This window comes from Ostrinia furnacalis, unplaced genomic scaffold (assembly GCF_004193835.3).
Source record: "Ostrinia furnacalis isolate ACB-3 unplaced genomic scaffold, ASM419383v2 OfSCF5660, whole genome shotgun sequence".
Lineage (NCBI taxonomy): Eukaryota > Metazoa > Arthropoda > Insecta > Lepidoptera > Crambidae > Ostrinia > Ostrinia furnacalis.
The window spans coordinates 232,209-252,114 of record NW_021135899.1 but is presented as its reverse complement, the minus strand read 5'-3'; the positions used below and the strand labels follow the sequence as shown (position 1 = coordinate 252,114).

General features: G+C 33.9%; 6 non-coding genes across 6 annotated transcripts; 4 read left to right on the top strand and 2 right to left on the bottom strand.

Annotated features, from left to right (window-relative positions):
* Positions 1–3,521: 3,521 nt before the first annotated feature.
* LOC114361378 (5S ribosomal RNA) lies at positions 3,522–3,640 on the bottom strand. Its single transcript, XR_003656588.1, has one exon. It is a non-coding gene; the product is annotated as a 5S ribosomal RNA (ribosomal RNA).
* Positions 3,641–4,549: 909 nt separating this feature from the next.
* Positions 4,550–4,668, bottom strand: LOC114361379 (5S ribosomal RNA). The gene has a single exon (XR_003656589.1). It is a non-coding gene; the product is annotated as a 5S ribosomal RNA (ribosomal RNA).
* Positions 4,669–6,712: 2,044 nt separating this feature from the next.
* Positions 6,713–6,784, top strand: TRNAH-GUG (transfer RNA histidin (anticodon GUG)). Its single transcript has one exon. It is a non-coding gene; the product is annotated as a tRNA-His (tRNA).
* Positions 6,785–11,926: 5,142 nt separating this feature from the next.
* On the top strand, positions 11,927–12,045 carry LOC114361380 (5S ribosomal RNA). Its single transcript, XR_003656590.1, has one exon. It is a non-coding gene; the product is annotated as a 5S ribosomal RNA (ribosomal RNA).
* A 2,125-nt stretch (positions 12,046–14,170) lies between these two features.
* Positions 14,171–14,289, top strand: LOC114361377 (5S ribosomal RNA). The gene has a single exon (XR_003656587.1). It is a non-coding gene; the product is annotated as a 5S ribosomal RNA (ribosomal RNA).
* Positions 14,290–15,779: 1,490 nt separating this feature from the next.
* LOC114361381 (5S ribosomal RNA) lies at positions 15,780–15,898 on the top strand. Its single transcript, XR_003656591.1, has one exon. It is a non-coding gene; the product is annotated as a 5S ribosomal RNA (ribosomal RNA).
* Positions 15,899–19,906: the final 4,008 nt, after the last annotated feature.

The window sequence follows — 19,906 nt, the reverse complement described above, 5'->3', positions numbered from 1 at the left end:
ACGGTTTGTCCAAAACATATGAATTTGGTCTTATTCAATGCAGGATTGAGTGCCCTTCAACCGTCATAAAGACCACTTTTTGATAGGGTAAGTCCTTTACGCGGTATAACCGGAAAACCGAAAAAATGCCTCTTTCGGGGGCCCCCACAACTTAAGCACAACTCCGTCGAAGTCGAAAACTTAGAAGAGTCTTAATGGGCAACCAATGAAGCCATTAAAACAATAAAATCTTTTGTAGGAATTATTTCCGATTTAAAAGCTAATTCTACTGGACTAAAGACAGACATATAAATAACTACTGTAGTCACGCTAGATGCAGCACTATCAGACTTCACATTTCTGTTACAATCTCGCTGTACAATGTTTAACTCGATGTAGATAGGTACTGTACTATGTAGGATGTTGTACACAACGGTTCTGATATCACAGAAATGTAATTAAATTTCCCAACTAACCGCTACAGGATTCCATCGGCCGGTCGCCGAGTCCGAATCAATTAGTGATGCCGATCATTACATAAAATGGAATTAATTAAACGCATTATCGTGCGTCGCAACGCGTGACGTCACATTAGGCGACATGTGACGATCGGTACACCACTATCGTAATTAGATTCGCTAAATATCAGATTTTGATAGGGACCAGTTGTAAAACATAGATGTTCTCTACACATAGATGTTATTAGGGATCGATTTTTTCGGCTACCTGAACTTCGTAATAAAACTAAATTATACAGTGTGAGCATAACTGGGCATTAACTCGTTAATCCGTTAATCGTTAATTAACGAAGTTAACATTTCTATTAACGGATTAACTTTTAAGTTAACTTTAAAAAATGTTAACGGACTTGTTAACTTCCGTTAAATTATCCTAAGTCCGTTAATCGTTAATCCAGTATCCTACTATTTACCAAAAAGATACAGCAGGCACGATGAAAAACGCTAGAAAAACGCGTTCTGACAAGTATGTTCGGGCTTCCAGAACTTACAGAACCCAAAACAACAGTTTTTGTAACCAGATCACCATTGTACCTATGTGTGGGACAACTCTTGCAACTGAATTTAAGACCAGTTTTCCTGAAACGATTGAGCTGAAATTTGGTATACTTATGTAAGTACGATGACAATGCAATGTTATGGTACCATTGAGCTGATCTGATGATGGAGTCATGAGGTGGCCATAGGAACTCCTAAATGAAATGGCGGTATCGCATCGAATTTGTGTTCGTTGGATTTGTCTTTTCGAGCACTTTAGTACTAGATGATGCCCAGGGTCCTGATGATGGAGACAGGAAGTGGCCATAGGAATTCCTAAACGAAACGGTGGAAACTTATCGAGTTTGGGTTTGCTGGATTTGTCTTTTCGAGCACTTTGGTGCTAAATTGTATTGTAGGTAATTGAACCAAGGCTCTGAGATTGAGATACTACTAAAAAGTGTTTTAAACTTTTTTTAAAACAAGCTTTTATTCTGAAATGCTGTTGTACTTAAACAAAAAAAAAATTGTACTTATGCAAGGTTCAAATACGAGTACTTTCGAAAGCTTGTAGCGCAAACATAAAAGAGGAATAAATTCCATGCGCGATACAAGCTTTCGAAATTATTTGAACCTTGCATACAATTATTTTTTTCGTTTTATTATCATGTTAACGGATTAACGATTAACGTTAACTTGCGTTAAATCTTGCGAAATGTAACGTTTTAACGTTTAACGAAGTTAATTTTTTTATTAACGGTTTAACGATTAACGAAGTTAACTATTTGATTAACGGTGCCCAGCTATGAGTGTGAGTCTTGATAAAGTGCACATATGAAAATGGGTGAAAGTAGACTCATTTTTATCGAAGGAAAATAATAAAAATATATCTGAGATTCGATTTATAATCATGATTCTTCATTATTTTGTAGTACCTATTTGTAATCTACTAGGTATACAAAAAAGTCAATTGAAAACATCAGCCTTACTTAAATATACGAACAGTTACAAATAAAAAAATATGACAAGTGAGCGCCTACAAAATATTCACAGCAACAAATCTTGTTCTTGCGAGTGAGACTGTATTATTTGGCTAGTGAAGTTTTCTAATGTAGGGCTCAATAAAAGTAAGCTGGACGCGACCAAGCAATCGTTATAAAAGTTTATGTAGGAGTAGGTACCTACTGACATTTATACCTATTTTCCTTCTTAGCACTTGCCAAAGATTCCGAAGCGCTGGTAGGGCAAAAAGAGTATGAAATGGTAAATGTAATAAGAGCAAATCTATTTTTTTATTTTAATTAATTTCACGGTTGGTAAGCACAGTTGGTTATTTTTTACTTTATCACTAATGTACATAATTTCACCAAATAAGTCTCGCCAATCTCCACTTCAATCAAAGCCAGCCATTATCCTGGTTGTTAACGCAGAATATTAAGATAGGCTAATCCGCACATAACTTAGGATCAAGTGCGAGTCGGAGGCGCTGACCATTGTCCTGCGTTTAATTTAAACGCCCGGGGCGCGTAATGATTTTACTAGGCCCTCGGTAGGGTGACCAGGAGTTAGTAAAAATGCGGAAAATCGTGAACTAAAATGCCTTTTTAAATTTGTTTTTAAAGTTTTCATTTAATAAACTTAGTTATTAATGAATTTAATAAGTAATGTAGTAATATTTTTTTATATTTTATTGTATTTATACACCTGTGAGCAGGTTAAACATAAATTTTCAAGTACTTTAATAATAATTTACAATTACTTAGTTTAATACCAAAATTCTAGTTAATTATACGGAAACACACTATTGAACTATAAAAAATATTTAACTATTACACTTCACAATATCTTGTCACATAAAAAAAAGTTGGTCAAAAAAACGGAAATTAAAAACTAAAAACGAAAATAAAATTATAAAGATCATTAGGTTACCTAACTGTAACAAGTTCAAATCTCTAAAATGCCGAATAGTTGGCGACCGTACCCGTACCGAAATCCCGCTCACCACAAAACCAGTCGAAACGATCTTACCCCAACCACAATAGAGTTCAATTTCCCTCGTCAGTTTAATTTCCACATCGTTCCAAGGTGTCGTAAGATTTTATGTCCGAATATCTTTATGCAAACAGGTCCTGTGGGTCGCGTTAGGTTTTTGATGCTATTGAAACTTGACCCGTCATTTTGGCCGCTTAGTTATGACGTCATAACCGGGATTACAATTTGGTTGATGCCCGTAATGACGGTGTTGTGAATGGAGCCAATTCCAAGTTCCAGTGATTAGGATAATACGTTTATGTTGGGTTTGTTAGAGCGCGGTTAGGATTGTGTTGGTTGCTAAGGCAGTTTATGTTATTAAACGCCTGAAGTGTATCGTAAATAAACTGGAGGTTGTGGGCCAGTGGTTATAGTTGGGACTGTCTTGATAATAAAAGTGTGTGGGTTTGATTCCCAAATGGGACACACCAATTTTGTTAGCTATTCAAAGATTAATAATAGTTGATAGCTAAACAATCTAATACGAATAAAATTTTATTGTATTCTGGAGCAAAAAGCCAACATCACGCGGTGTTCCCAGGCGGTCACCCATCCAAGTACTGACCGCGCCCGACGTTGCTTAACTTCGGTGATCGGACGAGAACCGGTGTTTTCAACGTGGTATGGACGTTGGCGAAAGCTGGAACATAATATTGAAACATAATATTTTTTGCAGTTTGCAATAATTATGAGACTGACTCGGACCACCAAGTTATTTATAAAATTCAAAAAAATGATACATTACAAAAATTAAAATGCTGTCGTTTGTATTTGTATAACGAATACAGAATTTGTTACCGATAATTTTTTCACTTCATAATACAACCGAATGAAAAACCTGTGTTAAGAAAACCCTACAAACATTGTTAAAAATATGGATGATCATTTCTACATACCTACTTCTGGTAAGATATTTAGTGTTTTTGAATGCAAATGCACAGATAGAGCGTAAAATTCATCTGCGGCAGTCAAAATCTCGAGTCTTTCAGCGACTTGACCCACTTTTAGCTTGGTCCACGGTCCAAATCGCCGGTTTGAATACAAAAACGAATTTAAAAATATGGAAAAATAAATGAAATGCGTAAGCTTCACAAAGAAAGCATCTAAGTACTTCAAAGCTGGGGCATTCCGCAGTCCCTACTCTCCGCTCCGCTCCGCTGCGCACCGCCCTTATCGTTAATGTCGTTAATTATCACGATTTTTCTAACGAGAGCCCTCGTGAAACATTATTCATATGCCCGTGTTTATGAAGATTGATCTGTATGTGATAGGAAAATTGACTCAATGCGAGCATTGCAACGGTAGTTTTGATCAAGTAAAGTAATAAATAAGTTACTTGGATAATTTATTAACCACTTACTTTTTAAACGCATTTATTCTTACAAACATTTAGGCACAACATCACAACAGTCAAATGCTGTTGCTGTCCTACAAAAATGTAAAATAGTGGACACCCTACTTATTAAAAAATAATATTTGAGCCTTAAAAACATATTTTTTTACGTATTTTTGGCTTGAAGTCATTAAAAATTAAGGAAGCAAAAAGCCAACATCACGCGGTGTTCCCAGGCAGTCACCCATCCAAGTACTGACCGCGCCCGACGTTGCTTAACTTCGGTGATCGGACGAGAACCGGTGTTTTCAACGTGGTATGGACGTTGGCATTTAGAAGGCTAAAAATCGGAATGAATAAGTTCGAGAATTCAAACTATAGTATCATCATATTTATATAAAAAAATTAAATCTCAGATCTTTTACTATTGTTTATTGTTACGAACAAACCAATTTTCTACTGATTATGTCGATGGGTGCCTGGAATAAATCCGCAATAGACAAAACACAATTTTACAGGAGAAGAGATTTAGTGAAATTTTTGAATAATAACTAAACCACGAGGCGTATCTAAATGGTTTGTATATCAAACGATGCGTTATTTTTTCTGGAGTAACATATAATGTGCATAAGGTTATAGTGCTTAGAATNCGATGTTATATTGAAGTCCTCAATTTGATAAAAAATAGACGGATTTCTAAGAAAACAAAGAAGGTAACTCATCAATAATAAAACACCAATTTGGTATGCAAATAATGACACAACAATCAAATCGCCTATTACTGACGTTCTTTACTTACCTACTTTTAATATACAATTTTATTCAAAAATAACACTTATTCGAACTGCATAAAGATGGAAGTGTATGTATACCTTGTCATGTTGTGTCCACACGACAAGAAAAACCTATTTGATAATGAATGAGGTGGTTACCGGTCTCGTTCACCGCACGCATTGGAGGGTTAATGCCGTGATGTTTAATATTAAACTGTCAAGTCAACCCTTAAGTGCGGGTGAGACGTATTGACGAAAAAATGTGTAGGTGATTCAATAAATTTTGTCATCTTTCGACGTTTTCTAGTCATTAATAAAGTTTTGACAGAAACAAAATGTTTTTTTTTTTAGGTATAACAAGCCAGATTTAGCCCTATGAAATTATCACAAAAAACAGGAATAAGTATACAGTAAATTCGCATAAAACTGAAAATTCGTACGAATTCGAATGGTCGGAACATAATTATTCATTTATTATTATGTACATTTTTGATAAGTCCGCATCGTTCCAACATAATCAACATTTTCAACAGGCAACTAACGAATACTGTGATATTTTTATACTGACTTATTTACCCACCACCTAGCGTCTAAAGATATTGATTCAACTCTTTATGGGAATACTATTCCCACCATTTTTTTTAACCTTTTATTTTGTTATAGGGTCCCAAAATAATGAAAAATGTGAACTTGCTTTTAATGCCCATTTTCAAATACACCAAATTAATTATTTCTTAGTCCATTATAGTCTCACATAATAGACACCAAACAAATGCCACTTTTGTATGAGTATTTTCTTTCCAACAATTTCCTATTTATTTTTCCATAGACACGTGCCGAAGATTGGAGACAATTTCACTAATTCGTCCCCAATTTTGGTTGCTCTATTTCTGTTCAGCCGACTGGGTAATTGCTTGTTATGTTTGTGTTACGGATTTCGGTGGTTTTCTGGTTGGTTATTTACATAAATAATTTGATTTGGGGTGTGGTGCTATTATTCGATTGAATAGTATAGTTATTATTTTATTTACAAGACAGAAAATAATGTTTATTAATTTTTTACTGTATGTAAAACCACAGAATAATAATGTAGTTCGGTAAAACGTTAATGAGATTTTATTAACTAAGTATTAATTTAATTTAAAACGCATTGTTTAGTTGTCGTACTCATGTCAGTATACAAATCTTTATTTTTTAATGTCAAATTTTAATGCTACTTTGTGTTATGAAATATTTCGTTTTGTACGAAAATACATAGTACGTGTAAGTAGATGTTGTAAATAACACTTTCATGAAAAAAGTTATTTAAAGACTTTTTTTCAGTCTGGCCAGACTTTGAAGAAAAAAAGGTATTACTAATTGAATTTTTTAATTAGCTTTTAAGTGAATAAACCGACCTTCACACCTAAAGACTAGCCTTTCCCTTAAAAACCATATTTTGACGAAAAATATTCAGTAACTCGGTGTACTCGTATTACCCAATAATAAAAAGAAACTAAAACTTTCGTAACCGAGTGTCCATTGAACCATATCGTGACGTCACTCGCCCTCCCTCCAGCCAGCCGCAACGTAATTTCGCCCGCTCACCCATCGCTCCGATAGCCGTGATCGTCTAGTGGTTAGGACCCTACGTTGTGGCCGTAGTAACCCAGGTTCGAATCCTGGTCACGGCAGTGGAAACACTGTTACGGCGGAGCTATATTTTTGTTTTTGTTTGTCATCATGACATTTAAAATATTTTGTTTTTTAATTTTCAAAATGTTTTTGAATTGGAGCAAAAAATCCAGCGTTTTCAGAATTTATTGTCACACTACATTTTATAAAGTTATTATTAGTTCATGAGCTTTACATGAGGTATGGAAATATTTAAATGTGATTTGGGGGTATTAAAGGGGTTTCAGAGCCTGCATATTTTTTGGAGTTATTATTATTTCTACGGTCTTTATTAAAAATATTTCACTTTAAAATCATGAAAATACAGGGTTGCCAAAAAATAGTTTATACAAATAAAATAACCTTTTCCATAAGAAACCATCAGTATTTTGTTTCTTAAAATACTTCTAAAGTATTTTGCATTTCACAGTGTACAAATAAATTGCACTTTGCGTTATCTTAAACCTAATGAAATACACATCTCCATGATAATAATATCAACATTAAAATAATAATGTTTCGTAAATAAACATGACAGAAATGCTGGAAACGTAATATGAATACCCCAACACAATAGCTCCTTAAACGTGTGGAATAGTTCGCTATAGAAATTCGATTCCCCGGCCAGCCACCGTCAGATATCAAAGCAATCACCCGGAATGTTCTCCGCAAACAGTGCGAATAAATAACGCTCATATTTATCGCTTTGGGCGCATGGTAGAGGAGAGCCAAGTTGTGGTAAAATATTTTTAGCTTTTTAGCTAAAGATGTACAAAAATTAATCAAAAGATTAATTAATTAATCAGTATTGCAGATAATAATAAGTTTGATTAATTTCTGTGACTTTAATCGAGCAAGTTAGTACCATATTATGGTTTTATAAAACACTTCTTTCTAAATAATGTAAGGTATTTTTGAGAAAGAAAATCACGCTCTTGGAATTGAAATAACAATCAAATCAATTTTTATTAATAGAATCAAAATAATTTACTGTCAAACAATAATGGCCTACAGTTAAGTTAGTGACAATTTAACGTTAGAGACTCTAAGTCTTGACAAAAGCATTCTCGATCTTTTTGTTATTTACCATCGAGTAGAAAATACAGTTTTGTTTAAATCTTGGCGAAATTTCACATTGAAATATTTTTGACAGAATCCATTTTACCTATCACAGCGGGACGGCTATGGGCCAAAGTTGAGAAGCTCCTAACTTGCAAACTTTGGTTTACGAATACCCTTAGCATTCAAGCACCGTAACCCTAAGACAGAAGGTTCAGTTTTGAACAACAATGGTCTGTTTAAGGTTAGGAAGTAGGTAGTTAGGGTATAATGCGAGCTATCCATAACGTATTGTGTTTTGATTGCTCGCGTCAGGTCGTAGGATAGTTTCGATGGATGGCTTGAATGGCACAGTAAATATATGGATAAGTAAGTTAACGTTATTCCATAGCTCTCAAAAACTGTGAAAAAATACATTGAAAATGCTTATAAGTGGTGTCAAGCCGAAGCCCAGAGGTAGAGCATCACTAGGGCTACCCGAATCACCCCTATCGTTGACACTACTTTTTGGGACAACCTGTATAGCCCTTAACACCAAATTTGCAAATGAACATTATTCAAATTATTTTTAATTCAGACAACCAAATTCCTGAAAATAAATATGTTAAGTGTCTTTATTCCCATTATACGTTGCTACTTTAGCTTGTACTATGGCGTTGTATTTCGTTATATGAGAGTAGGAAACGGTTATAGCAGATCTGAAGGTATACTATAGCCGAAGTTAAGCTTCAAACGGCGTCCTCGCTCGGTTTGTGCTTTATTGTCTCCAGAAATGATGCAGGGAAATGACTGTATAAAGCATTTTGGACGAAGTTTCAATGGGCTTTCGTGCTGTTAAATATTACTGATATACGGATGGATGTGATATCTGATAGTTTGATAACTTTTTGATGGTAAACGGAGAGTGCACAGTTAGAAATTTGATTCAGACCTTTTTTTATCCACGACTAGGAAGCTCTTGGCCTGTATCTCACCTGATTACCATCACCTGATAGCTAGACAGGCCGACTTAGAACAAGCCCTACCACCAACCAAACCGAATAGAAAAATCTGCCCCCACTGGGAAACGAACCCGTTACCTCTGCGTCTGGAGCAGGTGGTCTTACCACTAGACCACAGAGACGGTACCAGGCAGGATAACAAATTTTGAAAGTGACTAAGTTGCTGCTTTGTCCGTTTGTATTTAAATTTATAAAAATAAAAAATAAAACATAGTAAAATATTTTCTATTGAAAAAAAAAAAACAATACTTCGATGTGTAATAATGTGCAGGTATATTTAGGCAATGACTATCTGCAATATCTCTTCCTAGATTACCTAGTAAGACCTATTCATCTTTGACAATAACAATTCTCGCCAATAAAGGTTATTGCAGCATCTGTATATCACAAGTTTATATGACAAAAGACAATAAAAATTTTACATCCCGACATATCACACATATTTACGACACTTCTCATCTCGATTACTAATCGAATGAAACCATCGCTTCTTCAATATTCATGAGGACATAACCGCGAATTGTGGCCTGTGGCAATATTTTTCCCAATCACCATTAGTCGGTATCTATCTGCCTACCCACCTTTTCATTGCTTGCGATACGTACATTATTTGTGCGTGTTCACCCTTAAATCTTTCGCCAACATCTTCTTTAATTCATCGAGTTTCATCTCTATCCTTTAAAAAATACGATTCATTTTCGGTATTTCGAAACTCATCGTCCTTTTCCACAACAGGATTCTCCAGTAAAGGAATTTCAACGCTAAAGTTTTGTATTAGAAGTGGTTTTGTATTGGACGGTTTTGTCAATTTTGGCCAATGTTGCATTGGTGAAGTTGCAGTAGAATCCGGAATATGTCGGCACTTCACTTTTATTGTACGAAATAATAGGGGCCCTCTTATAGCCATTATCACGTGTTTGATCTAAAACGATACTTTTGTTGGGGTCTTGCTACTGTGCTGATGCTGGTTTGTGGCGGACTTAATCATGTTTAACATTTATCTTCTTATTGTTAGGCATATTTTCCAATTTCTGTGATGGATCTTCTTTGGGGTTTTGGAGTAATTTATGCTAAAATAGAAGCTGCTTCTGTAATTTGAGTGTCTGCCGTATCTCTGGACAGACACATTTATTTGGAGAGAGAAGATTTTTCTTTGGATGCGAGTGAATTATTTCCACTGCCTTTAATTTGTATCATGTAATTAGGATCAAAGAGGTGTCAGCTATTTTTTTTTCAACACTGTTACAAGTTCATTTTTCATAACTTAACTAGCGTTAATAATAGTATCAAGCGTTTTTCATGAGGTAATTACAACGAAAATGAATGTTTATACTCTACGAGTATGATGGAGACTTGGCAATTAATCGCATCACAATTCATGAAATTAAACTCAAAACGATGAACATTTTCAACAAAACAATCGGTTATTGTCCTCAAGCAGAAACATATCTCGGAGACAAAATTACGAATACCGTAATCAGTCAGTGTAATATAAGGGTATTAATTACCGTTGCACACGCTTAGCCGGTTCTGTCGAGACACTTTATTGTTATCAAATTTATTCACCCCTTGCCCCTTTTTACCCCTTCACCCTTTCTGGCTAGTTGACTGAATATTAATACACAGATCTGACGCGGGGTAATCTCTGGCGATTAATGTTTTAGAATTTATAAGTGCGAATGTGTGATCAATTTGGAGATGAAGAATTTTTGGGTTGGATGGATATCAAAAAAATATCTATTCTATACCTACATATATTATCTCCCTCCTGACATCGACGAGATGTATTGTTTGATTATGTAAGTACTTACGTAAAAGAAAAAAAATTGCTTCTATGGCATGATATTATACTATTCTTTGATAAGTTCGAATTATTATCTTCCTTGATCATTCCATTCGAACTTCAGCTCTATAAATATTGAGTTCTTAAATTTTAAATAGTTATATTATCATCTTACAATAAAAAAAATGTGAGTATCTTTATTGTATTAAATTTTCCTAACAGAACCAATTCATAAAATAGATTGCCTGTCTAAATAATCCTATTTAAACATTACGCTGTTCAACTCTAATTCAATTTGTAACCATATCACCAGTTGTCTTTTCGAATTATTGCCCCCAAATTGGTGTCTCTTTTCTAATCCCCATCTGAAATTTGAGGTATCGCTGTTATCTAAAATCTGGCGTTGGCAAACACCGCCATATGTAGACATGTAGACATAGGTGGCGTGTTGCGGTGGGATGGGGTGTGGTATTCAGTTGTAAAATAAAAGTTCAAGTGTTGCGATAGATTGAAAATAATTAAAAACGATGCAATTGATATACAATGCACAAGTGTAAGAATAAGAAAAACATAAATAAAGGTGCAAATTGAATTAACATAGACAGGTAGATGCTCAATTTCTCAAATACATAATAGAAGTATAAAAGTCGTAAATGAATTTTATTAATTTATGCAGTTGTGATAATGGTGATTTTTCAAATAAAAACGTATAGTTTATCGACTGTACATGAACTAATTTTTCAAATAAATTTTGCTTATTCGTTTGTATTCTCAAAACATAAGCATACAGTTTTAAATTTCTTGCAGTAAATCAGTAAGAGGACCATCCCCATAAGTTTTCCTACAGCACCACAACTCGACACCCTGACATCAGGGGTGAATATATTACGGATTCCAATTCGAAAATTGTCAGACCTAATATCGAGTGAGCCTGGACAATCGAATTTGGACATAATAGTATTACCGTTTGATTATTTCCTATTAGTTGTTATGGTAAACATTTTGATTCCCATTACCTCTTCTATTATTTGATTAAATGGTGGCCAAGGGGTGAGAAATAAGTTGATATTATTTCAAATATTTAACTATTGTCTACTTTATTTTCTAATGATATTGTTTAGTTGCAAAGATCATAAAATTCATTAGTCTTTTGCTTGTGAGATTACTAAGAATTTGAAAAAAAAAAGTTCTAAAATCTTGGCCGTTTTTTTCCTACTGCTTTAATTTTATTTTAGAGCTCTGTAGCAGATGTGGAAGCAGTCTGTAGCTTTAAACTGTTTAAAATGTTTAATGGCAGATGTTGTTTCAGCATAACTAACGCCAACGTCCATACCACATTGAAAACACCGGTTCTCGTCCGATCACCGAAGTTAAGCAACGTCGGGCGCGGTCAGTACTTGGATGGGTGACCGCCTGGGAACACCGCGTGATGTTGGCTTTTTGCTATCACTTATTTCTATTTTACTACGCAAAATGTATTTTAGTTTAATTTACATTATTTTTTTATATTTGGAACTAGTCTCTATTACAAAAAAAGCCAAATACCTACTATTTAATCCCTAATGAAAGCTGTTGTCTACAATTAAAAATGATGCCCCATCTCATCCATTACACGGTAATGTTCACAAATTGTGGTAAAACACCGCATCGATCACCGAGCTAATTATTGTGACAAGGCCTTCGAAATTATTTAAGTCTTCTGATAACAAACACGCTAGTTTAGATGGCAGATGCTTTAATTAAAATAATTAATTTTAGTTAACAATTTCATTTACGCGCAATCATCATCTCTCAGATTATAAAACACTTGAAAAAGAAAGAATAACCATCATTTTTCAGCTACATACAGGACGTCCTTAGCTGAACATAAGCCTCGCCCGATGATTTTCATAATGACCGGAATAAAAAATAAAGAATATCAAGCAGTCTAGGGATTAACCGGCTAGATTATTATATCTGAAAAATGGCCTCAAAAATTGAGAATGTTGAACAATGCCAAGTTTTTTCATATTATTTTCATTTTATTACTGTGAATTTGTGTAAATCAATCTAAAGTGTATTATCTTACTTAGTTGCCAATAACATTGTATATTGAATTAGTGATAGTACAGGTAATTGGTTCTTGTCACCGACCGCATTAATTATCACACACAGTGTGATTAAAATGTAACACTTATGCTGGGAAATGACAATAATAATCAGGTGTAGAAGTTTCAATTGATTCCAATTAAAATGTATTAAGATGCATTTATTTACAAAATAAAATAATCAAAGAGTTCTCTAGTTATCAAAAAAGTACAACTTTCAGTTCAATCGCTTTAGACTCAACAATTTTATTCTTCTTAGACTCTTTTGTTCCTTTTCCCATTTAATTGGGGTTTGTCCTTCTCGGTCCTGTCTTATTTTTCCTGAATAACGAATGTTTATTAATACAATAGTGTTTTCCATAGGTAAGTAAGGTACACTTACCTATGGAGTCGTAATATTAATAAAAAATATAGGTATTGATCTGAATAGAATTACCTCTCAAATGGAACATATTGTTAGCAAATCTTAATAAACTATTGCACAATATACACCCGCTTTATGCCACCTGATAGCATTACAATACTATACGAGTTCGCTATCGCCTAATTACTTGATCCGTATCAGCGATATTAACTGTTAATTATCTGTAATATACGTCTAATTATATCACTGTTAATTAGTGACGGAATTGCTATTTTGATTTGACACGGACGTGCTAAGTAGTAGGTATACAAACACAATGTAACTTTGTAATTATGTGAGCCGATGTAGATAGTTATTAGGTGGGATATTACCTAATTATTAATTATCTACATAAAATGAACATGTAAAAGAATGTTATTTCGATTATAAACTACACTCGGCATCATATAAATCGCACCTCCCGCGACAAGCACTTATCAAACGTATGCATCCCCACTTCCCACCAACTTTGGTACCATTTGAAAGCCTAGTTATAAACTTCATTTCATTAAAGGAAAGGTTTTTACCCCAAAAATGTGTCTTTACAAGGATCCAGAGTCACTTCTTCAAAAAATAGGTAGTTACGCTATAGCCATTTTTTATGACTATAAAACTGTTAAGTTGGAATTAATCGCTATCCATCTGTTAAAGAGGACACGTGAGATCTTTATTTGGTTTTATAACCATAAAAATTGGTCTAATTGATCCCAGAGGTGAGCCCAAAGTGAGGTCTATTTTCAAGTCACATTTATGGTAAATGTTAATCATTTATTTAGAAATGAAATGTATTTTTCTTTAAGGACATATTGGGCTTTCAAATAACACCAATATTGTTGGGGTACCATGATTGTGTCAGAAGAAAATCTTTAAAGTTCGCGTCGCGGAAGGTGCGGTTTTTTTTGATGTTCAGTGTACAACGGGATAGCTATAAATTCTCAGCATATCGTAGTATTCAGATAAAAAATGCAATTTACATAGGTTTTTTTTTTGGAGCTTGGCCCATTTTTTGCATTTTGTGTTCTAAAAATATTTCCCGTACTGATGATAAAATAAATAATTTCGGCGTAACAGTCGCCAACGTCCATACCACGTTGAAAACACCGGTTCTCGTCCGATCACCGAAGTTAAGCAACGTCGGGCGCGGTCAGTACTTGGATGGGTGACCGCCTGGGAACACCGCGTGATGTTGGCTTTTTGCTATTATTTTCATTAAAGTACCTTTGATATTTTAAATTAAACCAAAACGAAATTTTTAATTAAATTTTTGTCATATTACGAATTTTTTAAATATTATTTATAATATTTTCTGAGAAAAAAAACGGAAATTCAATGAAATACATAATTAGAATAAAAAAATACAAAATATTTTAATAATCATTCACAATGCAAAAATACTTAACCCTTTCACTACCGATGGGCAAATAAAACCTGAACGGTTTTCATCTAACATTACTCAATCTTCGTAACCTGTCAAATTATGCGTTTTTTACTAACGACGACGTATCGAATATCGATGACATCGGACACGATAAATCGATGGTAAACAAACTGTGTCGAATCGGTATCATTTGTTTACGATTAGCGTCTCTATTGAAGGTTAAGGTACATTAATCATGTGGTGTAATTTATTTAAAAAGTTTAACTTATTGATTTCGTGCTTTGAAAGTTAGTTTAAACTAGCTTCAGCATGCAGCTTCACTCGCATACGTTTCAGTAGGTATTTCACAAAAATAATTCTTCAGCGCCGTAACAAAAACTTTACCAAAATAAAAAAACAAAAAAAAACAATTTAACTTACATAGAAAATGTTTATTAGTTTATGATAAGTTGTATTATCTCATACTTGAAAATTAAAGATTTTTTTTTTCAAATGATTTTGTTGCACCGACAGAGAAGCAGTGTTTCTTTCTTTAATATTAGTATGGAATTGTATGGAACCCACAAAATGACTCAACTTTGTGATATTTTCTTTTGCCAGTAGCGAAACGAGATAACCAAAGAAACAATAAGCTAATAAACTTATTTTATACACCCTCAATTAGCCATTCAAATCATCAAAATAGACTAATTCTGAGACACCATCGAGCCCGAACCCGATACCATGCGGGCACATTATGCGTCTTGCGTCGATCGATCAACATCACTAATCTGCATATTAATTCGCCCTGCCAACGTTTTATTAATCAGGGGCAATTTTAAAGTAGAACGCGGGTACAGTCCGCCCCAATATTTATGAGACAAATCAAAAAGCTTATCATCGTCATCATCATCTCACCCATAGGACGTCCACTGTTGAACATAGGGTTCCCCCAATGCTTTCCATGTTGCTCGGTTGGTAGCGGCCTGTAGCGGTTGTCTTAAGTAAATATTAAATAATTATTTTTATTTATCTAGTAAAATAATTGAAGTTATAATGATTGATGTAAATTTTAATAATTTAATAGGTATTGATATCTTTTTCTTTTCCCTAGCCCTTTTTCTCATTATTTGGGGTCTGCTATCCTTGTTCTAAGGCGCCAGGACAATCTGTCCTGGGCCTACGTTGACTAAATATTTGCCCGGGCACGCTCTAAGTCCTTGGCAACTGTGGACCGCCTGGTTATCGATATAAATTATAATTTTTGTTGATAGAAATTATAATAGTTATCAATATATTTCACACATTATTTCGAACCTTCTTTCGCCAACGTCCATACCACGTTGAAAACAACGGTTCTCGTCCGATCACCGAAATTAAGCAACGTCGGGCGCGGTCAGTACTTGGATGGGTGACCGCCTGGGAACACCGCGTGATGTTGGCTTTTTGCTTCACTCGAACTAAGTACTAAGATTTTTCAGTAAACGTGTTTTTTTATTTTTCAATTTAACCCCTGAGCTTCACTCGCACTGCACACTGTGTTAAAATTTTAGCTGAACAGAATTATGGGTTGAACTGTACTTATTGCTAGGTGACCAGTTAGCGGATTTGTATACTATGCGGGCAATTTAGCTCAATAATTCTCATAATCGCATGCAAAGTTTTCCCATTGATGTTATTTAACGTCCACTCAACTAATGTAAGGACCTACTTACAATCATTAGGTTTTATTTTATTTAGTGGAAGTTAGGTACTAATAGTTTCTACTTCCTAGCACAAAAATGGTGTGTTCTAAGCATCTAAAATTCTACAAACATTTTTTTCATTCTTAACCCATTCCTTGCCACCATTCTTTGCTTATTTGAATAAAAATAAATTATATTAATTATCGTTTTATTAATATACAAGCAACATCGTCAAGCTGTGCGCTTACAGTGATATTGCTAAGAATGTTTTTGTAGGGGTTTACATCACACTTCTGCCGAAATTGCAATGTAAAGTTGTAAATAGCTTTTTAAATAAGATATTTTTTTAATAACAAGAAAATTAACAATTTTAATAAATAAATAGATTACCAGATTTATAGTTGGTACCTAGTAAGTTACCCACTTACGTTCTTACGTTGATAACTTTAGCAACTCAACTCAACTCAAAAATTGATAAAGGCAGTCAGGACAAACCGTTAATGTACAAAATTTACTTAACCATTCCATCATCCTTTCTTGATCCTTACATCTGTAGACACAATCTCGGTCCTAAACACAATCGAATTGCGTCTCGGATCCCATCATTACACATCGCAATCAGTCTTTTTGAAAGCCGAATCACGCCCATCAGTCAAGAAGACCCTAGCGGTAACGGGTGGAATTAAATATGCATAGAGGGTTAACGTTGGTCAGATTTGCCACGCTTTCGGTATTAATATCTTGATCCATCAGCCGTTGACGGGTTAAGATGAATCGGGAAAGGGTTGGATGAATGGATATTCAAAGTTGTGATGTATTTTTTTTATGATTTCAATATTTTGTCTATTACAAAATCCAAGCTATTGCCTATAATAAATATTTTTTTTTTACATTTAAATGATCAAATTCAAACCTTTGACTTTTTTTAGATGTACATAATATTTATGAAATAGAATTACCTATTCACCACTACTCTATGTTACCACTACCAGGCCATAATATTCTTTTTTTTTTCGAACACACATAATTATTTGAATTGAACGCGATACCTACCTGTATTCGCCTGACGTTTCGACCGGGTTGCACCGGCCGTGTGGTCAGAGGCTGACTAGTAACAACTCATAAAACATCAGAAAGAGCTTAGAGCCTTACAACTAAGAAGAGAAAAAGACACGTCTATTGAACAATGGCTTAATAATAACCCATTTTAATTCAACAAAAGTTTGAGAACCAACGCCACTGTGTTGCGATTTATCCGCCGTCACGGACAAAGAGTTAGGCCACCATTAATTACCGGATTTGTTCGCGGGCCAGATCGGGAACACTGTAATTATCAATGGCAATATTCGCCAGGGATTGGGTGGTTAAATATGTACAATATTTTTTACTAACTACCTCAAGTTTTAGTACGACAGTACTCATGATACTGGTAATTTTTGTTGTAGATTACACATTGCAGCAATATTAGGTGCAGGGTATTGACAAAAGATTTTCAAAATTCGATTCCGGCTATATAATTTGTGTAAAAGCGTGTTTTAAAAAATGTTATCTATATACAGTGTGAGTCACGTTAAAGTGTACATATGAAAATAGATGAAACTAGACCTATTTTTATCGACAAAAAAGAGGTCAAAAAATTTTTGAGATTTTTTTTTAATTTTTTATAGAATTTTTTTTCTTCAAATTACTTATTGTAAAGAAAACGTAATAACTTTTAAACTAAGCGAGGTAATACGATAGAGAATAATACAAAGTAATAAAAACCACCGGTTATAGGGGCATTTTTTGGAGAAATTTATCAAATAACAAAAAAAAACACGAATTTTAAAGCAGATTTTTTTCAAAAAGTATCATTTTTTATTATTTGTTGGCCTTTTTTGTGTATTTTATGTATTTTTTTAGTATCGCCTGTTATTTAGCATTATTACTGTTTTTAATTTATCAGGATATACCGCTTAGTTTAAAAGTTATTACGTTTTCTTTACAATAAGTAATTGGAAGAAAAAAAATTCTATAAAAAATTAAAAAAAAATCTCAAAAATTTTTTGACCTCTTTTTTGTCGATAAAAATAGGTCTAGTTTCATCTATTTTCATATGTACACTTTAACGTGACTCACACTGTATATAAAAATGAAACCCGTTTCGCGTTGTCACGGCATCACGTGTGAACGGCTGAACCGATTTCGATAATTCTTTTTTTTAAATGTTTGTGGAAGTCCAAGGATGGTTCTTACGGAAAAAAATATTAAGAAAATCTCTACGCTAAGGCGGTACGAAGTTCGCCGGGTCAGCTAGTTATCAATAAAAATGACTTTATAATATGGATATTCGAGTTGAATTTAAAACATTTCTAGCATAGATGTTGCTATGCCGTTGCCCTACAAAGATGCTTCTCAATAGGATCTTATTAAATTACGAAACAAAATCTTTCACACTCAAACTTTCAAAAAAGTGTCATCAATCCCCAAAAAAAAAAAAAAACAAAACAAGTCTATGAAGGCATGAAATCAACCCACCCACATAGATTAATGATGTCCCGCCAACAATGGGTGGTTCAGACCGATCCCTTTTCGATTTAACAGCAATTAAAAAGTTCTACAAAGCATCCAAAGGGTTAACTTCATTTGCTTATAATTGGGCCGTTTTGGTGGGAATGTGATTTGTGGAGGCTAGACGGTTCGCCTTTCAAATAAAAATCTTTAACTATTTTATTTAAAAAATATAGTAACAGACGACGAAGTGATTGTAACACAAAATTACCTAAAGAAAAAGAATTCATTAATGATAATGAATTTATTCATAATAGGTACCTACCAACTATAATGCTTGCCTTGGGCTTAATCTGTATTCTTGGTAATGAGTTGGTTTAAATAAATACAAAATAATATTGTGATGTTTTTACAAGAAGTCTTCTTCAAGCAGTTTTGTAAAGAAAAAATATTTAGTAGGTAGTATTAAATTGAATTAAAAAAATATTGATATCAACGAAACAATCAAGATCCTTATTTTCACACAAAACGAAACGCCTAGAGAATTCTCACCCTATAAAGCTGTAAACGAACAAACAACAAAAAAAGAAAGAATTCTCAATAGCAAACCACCGACTGGATCTTAACTTTTTCGATTCCCAAATTAATTCTTATTTGGTAGACGGGCACAATAGACCCCTGTAATTGATTCAACACGCTCCGCTGAGATGCCACCGCGGTTAAGGGTTAAGATGCGAATAAAGTTTGCACAGGGTTGCGACAAAGTCGTCTATAAACATTTTTTATTATGTCGTGATCGCATTTTTCTTAATTTTTATAGAAAGATAATTATTATTATATGATTTTGATATTTAGGGCTGGTTTTTCAATCGCCAGAATATCTTACAGCAGAAGAATAACCTTGTCATTTTGACATATTTCCTATGCTGAAACTGTCAATGTGACAAACTTATTCTTCATTTAAAAGTTTTCCGACGGTTGAAAAATCAGCCCTTAGTCATTAAAAAGCTCATTTTAAAATACAATAATGTTTTTGTTCTTTAACACAAGAAAATAACACGGAGAATTAAAAAATAGCTCCATAATTTTCATGGTACTCCGCCATCTGAATCAGTCCTACATTACATTCCTTAGGTAATTTTCTTTGTTTTATTAATGCTGTGACAATCCATGATTTATGATCCATCATAGTGATATTTTCCAATCAATTAAGAAAATAATAAAAAATAATTGCATGAATGTGTAATATTTGGAATACATAAACAAATCGCAATTCT